This window comes from Pan paniscus, chromosome 4 (assembly GCF_029289425.2).
Source record: "Pan paniscus chromosome 4, NHGRI_mPanPan1-v2.0_pri, whole genome shotgun sequence".
Taxonomy (NCBI): Eukaryota; Metazoa; Chordata; class Mammalia; order Primates; family Hominidae; genus Pan; species Pan paniscus.
Genome location: NC_073253.2, coordinates 3100818 through 3113439, shown reverse-complemented (window position 1 = coordinate 3113439; position 12622 = coordinate 3100818).

Here is a 12622-nt window from a genome sequence, read left to right as displayed (position 1 = left end):
TCCACACATTGCAGTCATCCTGCCGGGCATCCCTCCACCCAGGGGGTCCACTCTGCATGTCCTCTGGACCAGACTCCCCACTCCCCATTCAATGTAGAGTTGGATGCGGTGCCCTGGGAGCCACATGGTTTATCCTGAGAGAATCTTGCCCAGGGGTCTCAGGGACGAGTTGGTCACAGAGCATAAGTGCAAGCAGTTTGGGGTTGGGGGACATCTGCACCTTTCACGTGGGGCCACAAGGACACAGCCTTCTAGGACTGGCCTCAGCATCTGCCAGTCACGCCGCCTTTCACAGCCCTCATCCTCCCCGGCTCCGCATCACCTGGGCTTTCCTCAGGTGTTACTGGCAGTCTCTGAAGACTTTAGGTACTCTGGTTTACAAACACATTTTTTTCCATTTTCAAAATTATCTTGGTGTTACCAGTTGAATTAGGATTAAAATAATATGTTAAAATCCTAACCTCAGACATTTGTGACTGACCTTCTTTGGACTGAGGGTGCTTGCAGGTGCAATGAAGTTAAGGTAATGTCATTAGTGCCTTCAGCTATTCTTATAAAGAGACACACAGGGAGACAGCCACCTGACTGACACCCAGGCTGAGGCTGGGGAAATGTAGCTGCAAACCAAGGAAGGCCAAGGGTTGTTGGCCATGAGCAGAGGCAGAAAGAGCAAGGCGAGGCCACCCAGAGTTCCAGAGGGAGCCTGGCCCTGCCAGTGCTTTGGTTTCAGACTCCTTGCATCCAGAGCTGTGGGAGCACAAACTCCCATTGTGTTATACCACCCTGTGGGTGTGTTTTGTTATGGCAGCCCTAGCAAGCAAATGTGGCTAGGTAGAAAATTGCAGCAGGGTTTTTAAAAAAAATACACAAAGGAAGTTCTACTTATCTTCAATTATATCAAAGACTTTTCTGAACAAAAAAGCAAATCATTTTCATGCTCCTCCTGCAATCTCTTACCCTTGTATAACTCAAGATGACTCAATTTCTCTTCTTCCCGTCTCCATTTTGAAATGAAACGTGACTACAGAAATGACTCTCCTTGTGTTGTGCCTGCCTCTTTCATACACAGAATGTTAGAGAGAGCTCACAGACTTCATTCCTACAGAGAGGCAGAGGCTGGGTGGGCCGGACCAGGCATGCTCCCTGCTCTGAAATGGACATTTCTGTGTACCGGGTCTCCCTCTAGGCAGCTCCGGCCCAGGGAGAAAGGCGGGGCCCGCAACCCTCCTGAGGCAAAGCCGGAGGTGAACGTCCCATTAGAAGGAAAGCTCTTGGCTGTGCAGGCTTTTACTATCTGCATATTTATTTCACCTCTTCAATGAAATCCAATTTGAAGCTATTAATATTAATGCACTGAGATAATTCTGATGATGAATTAATAAAACACTTGGCCTCTCAGTGTGCTGTTTGCTCATACATTTAATGATGCTCTTAACTGGAAAGAGGAAGAAACAGGGCAGGCTCCACCAGGAGCCTAGAAATTAGAAACCACTTCATTGTTTTGAGCTTGCCGCTTTAATGACAATCAATAGAATCGATTTGGGAGTAGAAAAGTATTTACTCAATCTCTACCGTGTGTTACAGTTTCTATTTAGATCTCACAAGCATCATCTGAATACAATATTTCTGCACAGTCCTACGTTTGCTAATGAATTACATGCTAAGTAAATTTTTCATCCCCCACTGGACTCCCCAGCCAACACATATGGTTTTGATACCATTACATACTGCTTGCTCCTAATAACAACCTAGAATGGTACTGCCGCAGGGCACCGAAGGGTGGCATTGTAAGAAAACCAAGACGTCATCTCCATGGCCGACTTGGATTTACTTGTGAAACAGACGTTATCCTTGGCCTATGCTTCTTCAAAAACAACTCCAGGCTGGTGGCCTTTTATTGTTCAAATGAAGATAATTCACCATTCACACTCTGCTGGATTACTTATTGAAAAGACAATTTAACTCCAATTAATGTAACTAGATGTAGTATTAAACTTAAACTAAATGCACTTTCCCCTCAACAGTCTTTCAACAAATCTTCGTTAAAGTCCTCTAATTAGGCCATTTCTCAGTTGATTAAAAACAACATCAACAATGTATTGTTCTTGGAGTTTCTCCCAAGCACAAACACTTTTCTGTCCAATATTGCAGCTCACAATCACACTCTACAAGGAAGAGACTATTACCCACTTTATCAAGATTGAAAACTCAAGATCTCACACTGAAGCCATTCATATAAAACCAGCTACTAAAGAGAACTAACAGCAGTAAGACAAATCTAGTTTGGAATGAATTTTAAAAATGGAATCACTGTAAATGAAGTGACGGTAATCAAAGAAAAACATCCACCAGTCTATTCTTCAACTTGCAAAATAGATGTTATTTGAAGCCGATGTAAATTTTTAGGAAAACCAGCAGGACAGGATAAGACAAAAATCTATTGAGGCAGAGCTGCTCGTTCACTGACACTTACAAGGTGCTTCCTAGCATCGACTCTTCTGAAATTGGAGGGAGCTGTTGCATGAGGAACGTGCCACTGGTTTGTGTGTGTCTCTCAGTGTTCAAAGGGCATCCGCTGTAGGCGCAGAGAGCTTGCTTGATTTTTCTGTGCTGCAGGATAAAAGGGAAGTAAGTTTTAATTATTGGTGAACATGCAGATTTAGGAAAGTTAACATGAATGGCGACTGGGAGTTGGTGCTCTCAGGAGCAGTGAGAGGCGTCACGCATTCCTCGTTCCAGGAAGACCGTTAGGAGACAGTTTTTCTAAAGGGGATACAAGCAGTAGCTAAGCAATCATCTGAAGCGGCAGCTTCAAGAGGTCCGTTCATGTGAGTACTTCAGAATGAAAGAATCTAGCGTCATAGAAAATATACTTTTAAAGAATATGGTGTAGTAAGTGCATTAACTATTACCTAGCCCAGGAAATGGCCACACACACATACAAATGTGTACAGTATGTGGATGTATGCATATACTTTATATAGTTTTATGTATATCAGGTGTATATATACTATATGTGTATTTGCAATCAGAAATGTAATTACAATGCTCTAAGTGTTTATTAGACATTTAATCTCTATAAACGAAGCTTTCAGTTATCGTGATATGGCACTTTTTGTCTACTTACAAATGTGACCATAATACAAGCTTAGAAAAATCATACACAAAGTGAAACACTAAAAGAATTCATTTATCATTAGTGCAAAACATACCTCTAGTAGACAGGATCTCAGCTGCAAAACAATTCACAGAAAGAAATAGCTGAGGCACCTCTACATTGTTCACGATGAAATCTAATCCTCCAGACCCAATTTCTCACCTGAAAATAGTCAACAATAGCAACAACAGTTGATTTTTTTCATTGCTACTTCTAATTATTTCCACCCCAAGCAGAGTATTCTAGAGATTAAAAATAATACTTAATCATAGTGACATGGACAGACTTTATGATCAGTCTCTAGTTTAAAAATGAAAGGACAATATCCAAGACAATCAGTAAAACAAAAATAGGGCAGAGTGACTTCCCTGTGCTGGACTTGCACAGCCATGTCTGACCCACGTAAAGAAAGAGCAGCCCCTCGGGCCAGTTGGAGAACTAAATGAACTACTTTTAGGATGAAATTTGGGATCCAGTGAAGAGCTGCTGTTAGGAGTGCCCCCTTCCCCACCCCAAAGCACACACACACTGCACAGAGTCTGGTTGCTAAATGTTGCTGTGAACCTGAGGAACGTCATGGAGTTTGGAAATCCAGCCCGCCACCACTGGGTTACAGCTCAGAGAGTGTACCTTGTCGTCCTGTGAATGCTGGGCCTCTATTCAAATAGCTCACCTTTCCCATGAATTGTTTTTGGAAAAGGTCTGGCATAAATACATGAATAAATAAAATGAAATGAAGTAAAATAAAGTAAAGGTATTTTCAACCTTCTGCCACCTTCCACTGTGGCTCTGAGACTCAGATTCATGCTGGACGTGGGGAGATATCAAGTGAAACATGAAAAACAATGTTATATTTTAAACTTATGGGACCAGAGGATAATACATCATTTTTTTTCCTCAAGCTCAGTGCAGTAAATTGTCTTTAACCTATTTGGTATGTCTTGCCTATCACATTGGTTCCATTTTCGTTAATGCCTTCAGTCTTAACTAAATTGTACATTTTGGAAGTGCTCTGCCACAGAGTTAATTGTTTGGGGGAAGCAGTTTGCCCTGTTTTTTCTAGACATAAACAGATAATGTAAAAAGAGGAAAAAGGCAAGCAAGATCATCCTCGCAGCTCTTCCCTACCCTTGGTGTATATAAAATGCCTTCCTGATGCTTTAAGGTGACGAAAATGACGGGGGGTCATGTCTAAATCAGCTAAGCTTGATGCGATGCCAAAGCCTTTGGCGAAACACAGATTGACTTAATTCTTTCAATAATGACTTTGGTCCGGAGCGCTTCTCCACCACAAGAGGGAGAAACCCAACAGAACAGAGAAAATCTCCTCACTCGGGTTATCTTGACTCTGCTGCAGGCAAAACCTAGAAATACTTTTTTTAATCGAGATTCTCTACAGCAGCCCTTTCCAAATGCCAGTATCCATCACCGCTGACTGGATCAATAGCTGTGTTTTGGCCCCAGTCTCCTGCGAGAGATGGCATGCCATCAGTGATAGACAAATATCACAGTTAAGCAAAGTATCCAGCCAGACCTGGTAACATTTTTATTGATTTTTGTTGTGCAAATAATGTCTTTTTGGGCTGAATAAATGGCTTTGAGCCAAACAGTCATTGTTTATGATTCCAAAATGCAATAAAGGGACAGGAAATATATTATAGCCAATGTCTCAAGGCACACAACATAATCATCCCTTGGTAGTAAAAAACTACCCATCTGAAACCAAGAGTGCATATTTATCCATGCTTAAAGGTGCCTGTAGGACTTGCAAATCTTACACAAAATGTCCTGTTAGGAAACAGATGGCGTTGCCCTTTAACCTATCGAATAACTACTAGAAAACCAAGCAAAAAAAATAAGCACTATATTTCTTCAATCAATACAAAGAAAACAGTTTATTATGCTCCTTTCAAATGAAATATCAAAGTTGCCAAAACAGCATCCATTCACTTTGAAAGAAAACACATCAAAAAGCTCCCTAACTTTATCAAATGCTGTAAAATCAGAGAATATTTTAGTAAGGTTTTTAAAACTATGCTCATTCAAAATAATCGTGAACTCATTTCACTGGGTCGCTCAGCAGAAAGTTGGCTATGAAAGTCTTGTCCCTGAGCTGAAAAATGTCTTTGTGTGTGTGTATTAATGTTGGCATCCTCATTCCTGCTTCGGGCAGCTGGAATTTCCAGCGAGGCTATGGAGCTGGGTGACACGCATTTCTTTATAAGATGCATACTCGCTGTTTGCATTCAAACCCCCACATAAATGATGGGAGTGCAAGTTATTTCATGCCCGTCCACACTGCAGTGCAGCAGCCCGTGGTCTATGAAACGGTCTCCTGAGGAACATCCGGTTGGTGTTGGATTCATAGTAACACCTCCAGGAGTAACTATGATTTGGGTGTAATTAGACTTGGCTTTCCAAAGTTCTGCAAAAGTGAGCATGCGTTCCAAACCATAAATTACCCAACTCTTCATGTCCTGCCATGGACCGGCAGATGAGAAAACATCAACTCAGCTTCACCTGTGTCTTTCTCATATTCCCTGCGCCTGATGTACTAAGATTGATTCTTGTATTTAGTATCCGTAATTGGATCAGTATTTTCCCTTTTCAGAAATATAAGGATTATTTTTTTAAAAGCTTAATTAGTTATATATTACTCTAATTTATTTACTACTCTACTTCTTTAAGTACACTTTCAACAACTAAAGCATCCTACTTTCAAAAAACATTTCATATTTCTTATATTATCAAAGTATGCTCAATGCAAAAAGCACTCAGAAAATATTTTTAAACTAACCTACAATTCTTACTATAAAAACATTAAATTCATTTATTCTTTGTGTGTGCGTGTATATATATATATATATATATATATATATGTTTTGTTTTGTTTTGTTTTGAGACAAGGTCTCACTCTGTTGCCCAGGCTGGAGTGCAGTAGCGCAGTCTCGGCTCACTGCAAGCTCCGCCTCCCTGGTTCAAGTGATTCTCCTCCCTCAGCCTCCTGAGTAGCTGGGATTACAGACGTGTGCCACCACGCTCGGCTAAATTTTGTATTTTTAGTAGAGACGGGGTTTCACCATGTTGATCAGGCTAGTCTCAAATTCCTGACCTCATGATCCACCCGCCTCAGCCTCCCAAAGTGCTGGGATTGCAGGAGTGAGCCACTGCACTCAGCCCTAACACAATTTTTATACATATATACATATATTATATACATATAACAAAGTGTGGTTTTATGTATGATACACACACAGAAAGATGTCTTCCAGAAAGACGCTGTTGACACAAGGTCATCCCGGCAGGTTCTGCCTCTCTCTCCTCCCCTACAGCATCACCAGCAGTGAGCATTAGTGTTTTTTTAATCTTAGTCAATTATAAAATTTTTAATCTCAAAAATTAAAAAAATAATAATCTCAAGCTTTTTAATCTAAATTTTTAGGAACTTTTTATTTCCAATGAAGCCAAATAGTTTTAATGTTTACGCATTTATCTTCTACAAAAAGCTATTAATGTCATTTCTATGTTTTATTCTGATTTTCCCATTATTGTTTAGTTTCTCATTATTCCACATGCACAGTAGAAGCCCCTGGCCAGCCTAGGACAGCTCTGCAAGTTGTCCCCAGTTTTTCTCTTTGCCTTTTCATTTGATTACGGTGCTTTTGATTCAATGCTGTGACCTTTCATTTTAACGTGTCACCTTGACTGATCACAGAGTGCTCAGAATAAATATTATTTCCAGGTGTGTCTGGGAGGGTGTGTTCAGATGAGATCAGCCTTGGAGTCCTTAGACTCAGTGAAGCAGGTGCCCTCCCAATGTGGGTGGCCTCATCCTATCCATTGAGGGCCTGAGTGGAGCAAAAGGCAGAGGAAGAGGGATTTGGCCCCTTTTTTCTGTCTTACTTCTCAGCAGAGACAGCTTATCTCATCTCATCTTCTCTGGCCCTTGAACTGGGACTCACACCATGGTCCCCCTTGCTCACAGGCCTTTGGATTTGAACTGAATTACACCCCCAGCTTCCCAGGGCCTCCAGCTTGCAGAGGCAGGTCATGGGACTCCGCAGCCTCCATAATCATATGAGCCAATGCCTCCTAATCCATCCCCACCCCGCTTTCTCTCTCTCTCCAGTATTTCTTATTGACCGCTACAAATACTGGAGGATCATTTTCTGTTGGTTTTCTTTAATCTGCTCTATTAGTCTTTCGTGGTTTCTATCTCTGATGTTATCCTTAGGAAGATGACACCCACTGCACCTTTATGTGGACGCTCTCCCAATTTCCCTTTTTACATTTCATGCCAACCCCATGGGAACTTGCTTTAGCTAAGGTGAGCAATGGGGATCTTATTTTATTTTTTTCTCAGTACTGTTTATTTAACACTTGATCCTTTTCTGGATCATTTGAAATGCTTCACACATCAGCTATTAACCACTTCTTCAGAATTTAGACTGCTTCTGGAATTTCTGGATGTTTTTGTCTCTAGTTTTGTCTCTTCTCTTCAGTTCTCTACAGTGATTGTAGCCTTACTTTGTGATGTAATATCTGGAAGTTGATAATCTGTTAGTCTTCTTTTAAAATATGTGGACTATAATATTCATGTAGTCTTTTAGATAAACCCTAGCATTCTGATTGGAATCATATACTGTTTGTAAGTTAACTCATGGAGGGTTGGTTATAATAGTAAATTTTGCCCAAGAATCTTGCATTTTTCTCTTTACTAGGCTTCTTTCTTGTTATGTAATTTTATTCTTCAACTTCCTGTATACTTTTATTACATTGTTTCTTAGCATTTTTAAGGTTTTGTCATTATAGAAAATGAAGTTTGTTTCCATAATACTTTCTATCCCGTTCATGGTTAGCATAGGCCCAGGTTATTGTTCAAATGTAATCATTGAATCAAATGAACTCATTCACTTCGTTGTTCTGTAACTAGATATTTTGCTAAACTGTCTTACAGTGTAAATGGTTTTTATTGCCTTTCTTGAGTGTTCTAGGTGAAGAGCCATTTTCTGAAAATTATGTTGATCTTGTCTCTTGCTTTCAAATATTTTAGCTTGCGTATTCATAACTAGAATTTCCAGGGTACAGTTCTAAACAACAGCCTGACAGTTGGATCCAAATCCTCATCGAGAGGCTTTATTGGACAATAATCTTTTTTTTAAAATTTCCTCCTGGGAGCCTGGAGGTTGGTATATGCTAGGGGAGAGAAAAAGGCTCTTTCCCACCCAGTTTTTCATCTTGGAGGTGTCATGTGAGAATAACAGTGCTGGCCAAATAAATCTAGAAGTGGTGTCCAATGGGCAACATCCCCAGAAATTACCAGGCGGCTTTGTAGAATTCATCAAATAACATTTTAATATCAGCATTACTTGTAGTTATTTTTATTCTGAAAGATGAGGAAGTATGCATTACAGATTTATAAAGTTGGTGCCGATGGTGTATGCAGGCTAATTTTTGAACTATTCTTACAGAGAAAAGTTAATAGTCCAGAAATCTCCACTCATGTGTATGATCTAGCTGACCCAAATCTTACTTCTCATCTACATACTCAAATGTTACACGTGGAAACTGAACGCCTCAGATATGATTTTTCCTTTGTAATTGCAGGAGTTTTAACACATGAGTTTTGTAAGTGCAACATTTTAGTTTCATCTGCAGTCAACCAAAAGAACAGGACTAGAGGATTTCCGGGCATTTTCCTCCCTTTAGATCCGGTCTCAGGTGTTTCATCTCTGTGACCCTGACGGATGCATGTGACAATCACTGTTCTAGCTGGAGAAATAATGGGACATTTGGTGATAGGAGGATTCCCTCTCACTCAACAACAATTGGTTTCGTCGATCCTATTAATTGAGGAGCAAAACTTCCTTTCTGCTCTCTCCTGCAAGATATATTCATCATCTGTGTCCTTCACACAGATCTCAGGCTTAGTCTACACTCTCCAAATGTCCTAAAGAGGAAACAAGATATGTAACTGATATACATGGGGAGTTTGCAGAACCTTCATCTGTTCTCAAAATTAAGTTCATTACCCCAGCCATATTTAGAAAAGAGCATACATGCATATGCTTACTCTCTGAAAAAAAGAATGCTTTATTTAAACATTGAGAAAAGAAGCATTTAGACTTTCTTAAGTTTGAATACTATATGCTTGTTAAGGAGATCCTAACTACTAGGAATCTACCCAAGATAAAACAAAACATATGTCAACACGAAGACTTGTGTGTGAACGTTCACAGAACGTTCTTCCTAACGTGCAAAGGTGGCAACACTCTAAATGTTTTTCACCTGGCAAATGGATAACAAATGTGGTATATCCACACAGAGCAGTAGTATTCAGCAATAAGAAGGAGTGAACATCAACCTGCAACATGGATAAGTCTGAAAATATTACGCTAAGTGAAAGAAGCCAGTCAAAAATGTCACACAAACACATTTTCATCCCATTTGCTTGGAGTGCTCAGAAGGAAGATGAGTGGTTGCCAGGGGCTGGGGGTGAGAATGAAGAGTCACTAAAAGTAGACACCTGATTCCTTTTTGGGGTGATGGAAACATCCTAAAACATCCTAAAATTAGACTTTGATGGTGGTTGGACAACTCCGTAAAGTTACTAAAAGTCATCAAATTATACACTTAAAACGGATGAATTTTATGGTATGTAAATTTTACCTCAAAAAAATTGTGTTTAAAAAGGATAATGCCTGTTAATTTATGTTGTAACAAATGTTTATTAAGCACTAATCTTTGAAAAGAGATACATGAGGCCTTTTCCCACATACTCTTTCATTGCAAGAGTGTAGCTAGGATGCATGAAGCCAACAGACAGGAGAGGGGCATTAAGCTCTGGTGGAGATCCCTGGGCAATTCACCAGATGTTCTCCTGAACCCCTTTCTTTACCTTTGACAGGGGGTACCACTATGCTCCTGACTGTCCCACTTTCATCTACCAATGGGAAATAGCCAATGCTTGCTCGTGGCATATGGTCAGGCTCAGCAAACAATCCTTTCATTTAGATTTGGGGCATCTCCATGGGGGAGCATGATGGAGAAGGCGCATGAGCCCTGGAGCAAGCAGTTCAGAGCAGAATCCTGAGCTCCACCGCCTATCAGCCGTGCAAGCCAGGCCAATGGTCAGCCACTGCTGCACCCCAGCCATCTCATCTGAAATACAGCAGTATAAGTTTTACAAGGTTGTTGTGCGACTGCAATGCCATAACCTTAGAAAACACTGACCACAGGTTCTGTACACAGGAGGAGCTCCGTAAGTGTTGATTTTTTAAAAAAAGTCAGCCTGCCTTATGCAGTAGAAAAATGTAAAGCATTGAACTGGTACTTATCTCAAGTATTTAACCAACAAAGGAACATGTGTTCTAAATGTAATTATTCAATAGGCAAGACACGCATGTGTTCATCTGCCACCTTAGTGACACAGATGGGGTTCATGACCTCAGACGCCTGGGAGAGTCCCCATCGGGTAGGGTCTCCTATAGTTCACCAACAGCCTGCCCCATCTCTAACTGTCTGACACATACACACATGACGTCATGGGGAGTGAAATACCAGAAGCAGATGGGAAAATTCAGGAGGTTTTGTATCTTACCAGATGGTTGAAAATCTCTCCCAATGACATAAACTTTGGTAAAAATAAGTGCTTAAATAAGTGCTCATTCAGACAAGCCAACCTGAGGGTGTCCTTGTGCTTGCCTAGGCCATCCCCAAGGGCAGGTGTTCCATGCCTCATGTAACAGAGAAAGGCTCCTCAGGAAACCCACTGGAAGTAGTTGGACACCATCTGAGGAAGTCAGCCTGCACTGCCAAGGGGGATGTGTTAGATAAACACCTTTTACTTGCTGCAAAATCAACTTGACAGGCACTCAGGTGTCTACAGGCTATGCCAGAGTTGACCCTCCCAAGAGCTGCCATACTGTCAGTGCTGCTAACAGATCAACTATCAACTATCACAGCAGCATTGTAAACCTGAGTTATCCTAAATTCCAGATCAAGCCAGCTTCTTGCATTGCACAACTTGGCAGAGAAGTGGGAATGATGGAGAGTGGGAGACACAGACAGGGAGCCCCTACCGCCTGGCACAGCCGCTTAGACTCACCAAAAGGAACTGACAGACACCTTGCAAGAGCTCCCAGCCACTGCAGAGGACTGCGCAGTGACCACAAAGTGGTAATGGCAAGGTGTCTGTTGGTCTCATTTTACCAACATTTGTTGTGATCATTGACAAGTTCCTTAATCATCTTTAGCTTCAGGTTGCCCATTTTTTAAATCACAATAATAACACGATCGATCCCAGGGGATCGTTATAAGAAACTAAGAGTGGTAGGATCTATAGAGTGCCTGGAGCCAAAGAGGAGTGTGGAGAAATTCATTTCCTTTTTCACCTTGCACTGCTTTTCTTCTTTCCCAGGTGACGCATGCTTTAAGGTGCAGGCTAGCAAGCCCAGTGCTCCCAGCACTACCTGATATAAAACCAGTGCAAGGAGTAACTCTCACTGGCCAAGAAGAATGTTTCCTGACAGTTCATTTTGAAAAGCCCCTTGACTTTCCCCACACAATCTTCCACCTTGCATCCACAAGCATGCATTGTGATAGATGGCAAGGGCAATGTGGGGAGGGGTGGAGGCAGCTGGCCAGCTGTCTAGAGGAGCAGCAACACACATCTGGGGAGGAAGGAACTCTCTTGTGGTGGATTCATCACCGTCGTACTTGCACAACCAACATTGCCCTTGATAGAAAGCCACTGAGGGACTTTCCTGGAGCTGAGTTTGCACATCCACTGTGGCCAAGCACCCCCCTGGTAAGACGTCTAGACTGTCAGAATCCAGCCCAGACACCAGGAAGAGACTTTGGTGTCTAAATGGACCAAAACCACCTACATTGTGAGCAGCTTAACACAACCCCAAAATACTACTTCTATTGTTTTGTTTCTTTTTTCCTTCTCAAAAATTCTTAAAGTTTTTGGGTGGACAATTGTAATCTTTTTTGTCTCTATGTCAGGCTGAGAGGTTTCATTTTTATTAGCCACAAAAGGGCCTATTTTAATAGGTCATTATAATTTTCATTGCATAGCCTACATTCTTTAAAATTGTAAATTTGGGGTAGGAAAAATCAGAAACAGATTTCCAGCAAAACTCGTCAAGTTCCTGAATAAGCCTCCCTCGAGAAAGGTCAAACGTGAAGAAAAGCTCAGAGGCACAGAACTGTATCCCCACGGTTTCTGGGGTTGCTCTAATATGATGTTACATCCATTCAGGTCCTGGCCTCTTTAAATAAATGGCAGGAAATCATGTTGCATAATTCAGGAAATAAAAAAGACTTAGGAGAAGTGGCAAATAGCCCAACAGATCAACAGTATTTGTTCTACAGACCTGAAGTTCCTGATCAGCAGCAGGTCACGGTGGTTGGGTCTTGCTCATTTTTCTTTCTAAAGGTTTGACAGGACAGCCAAAATCT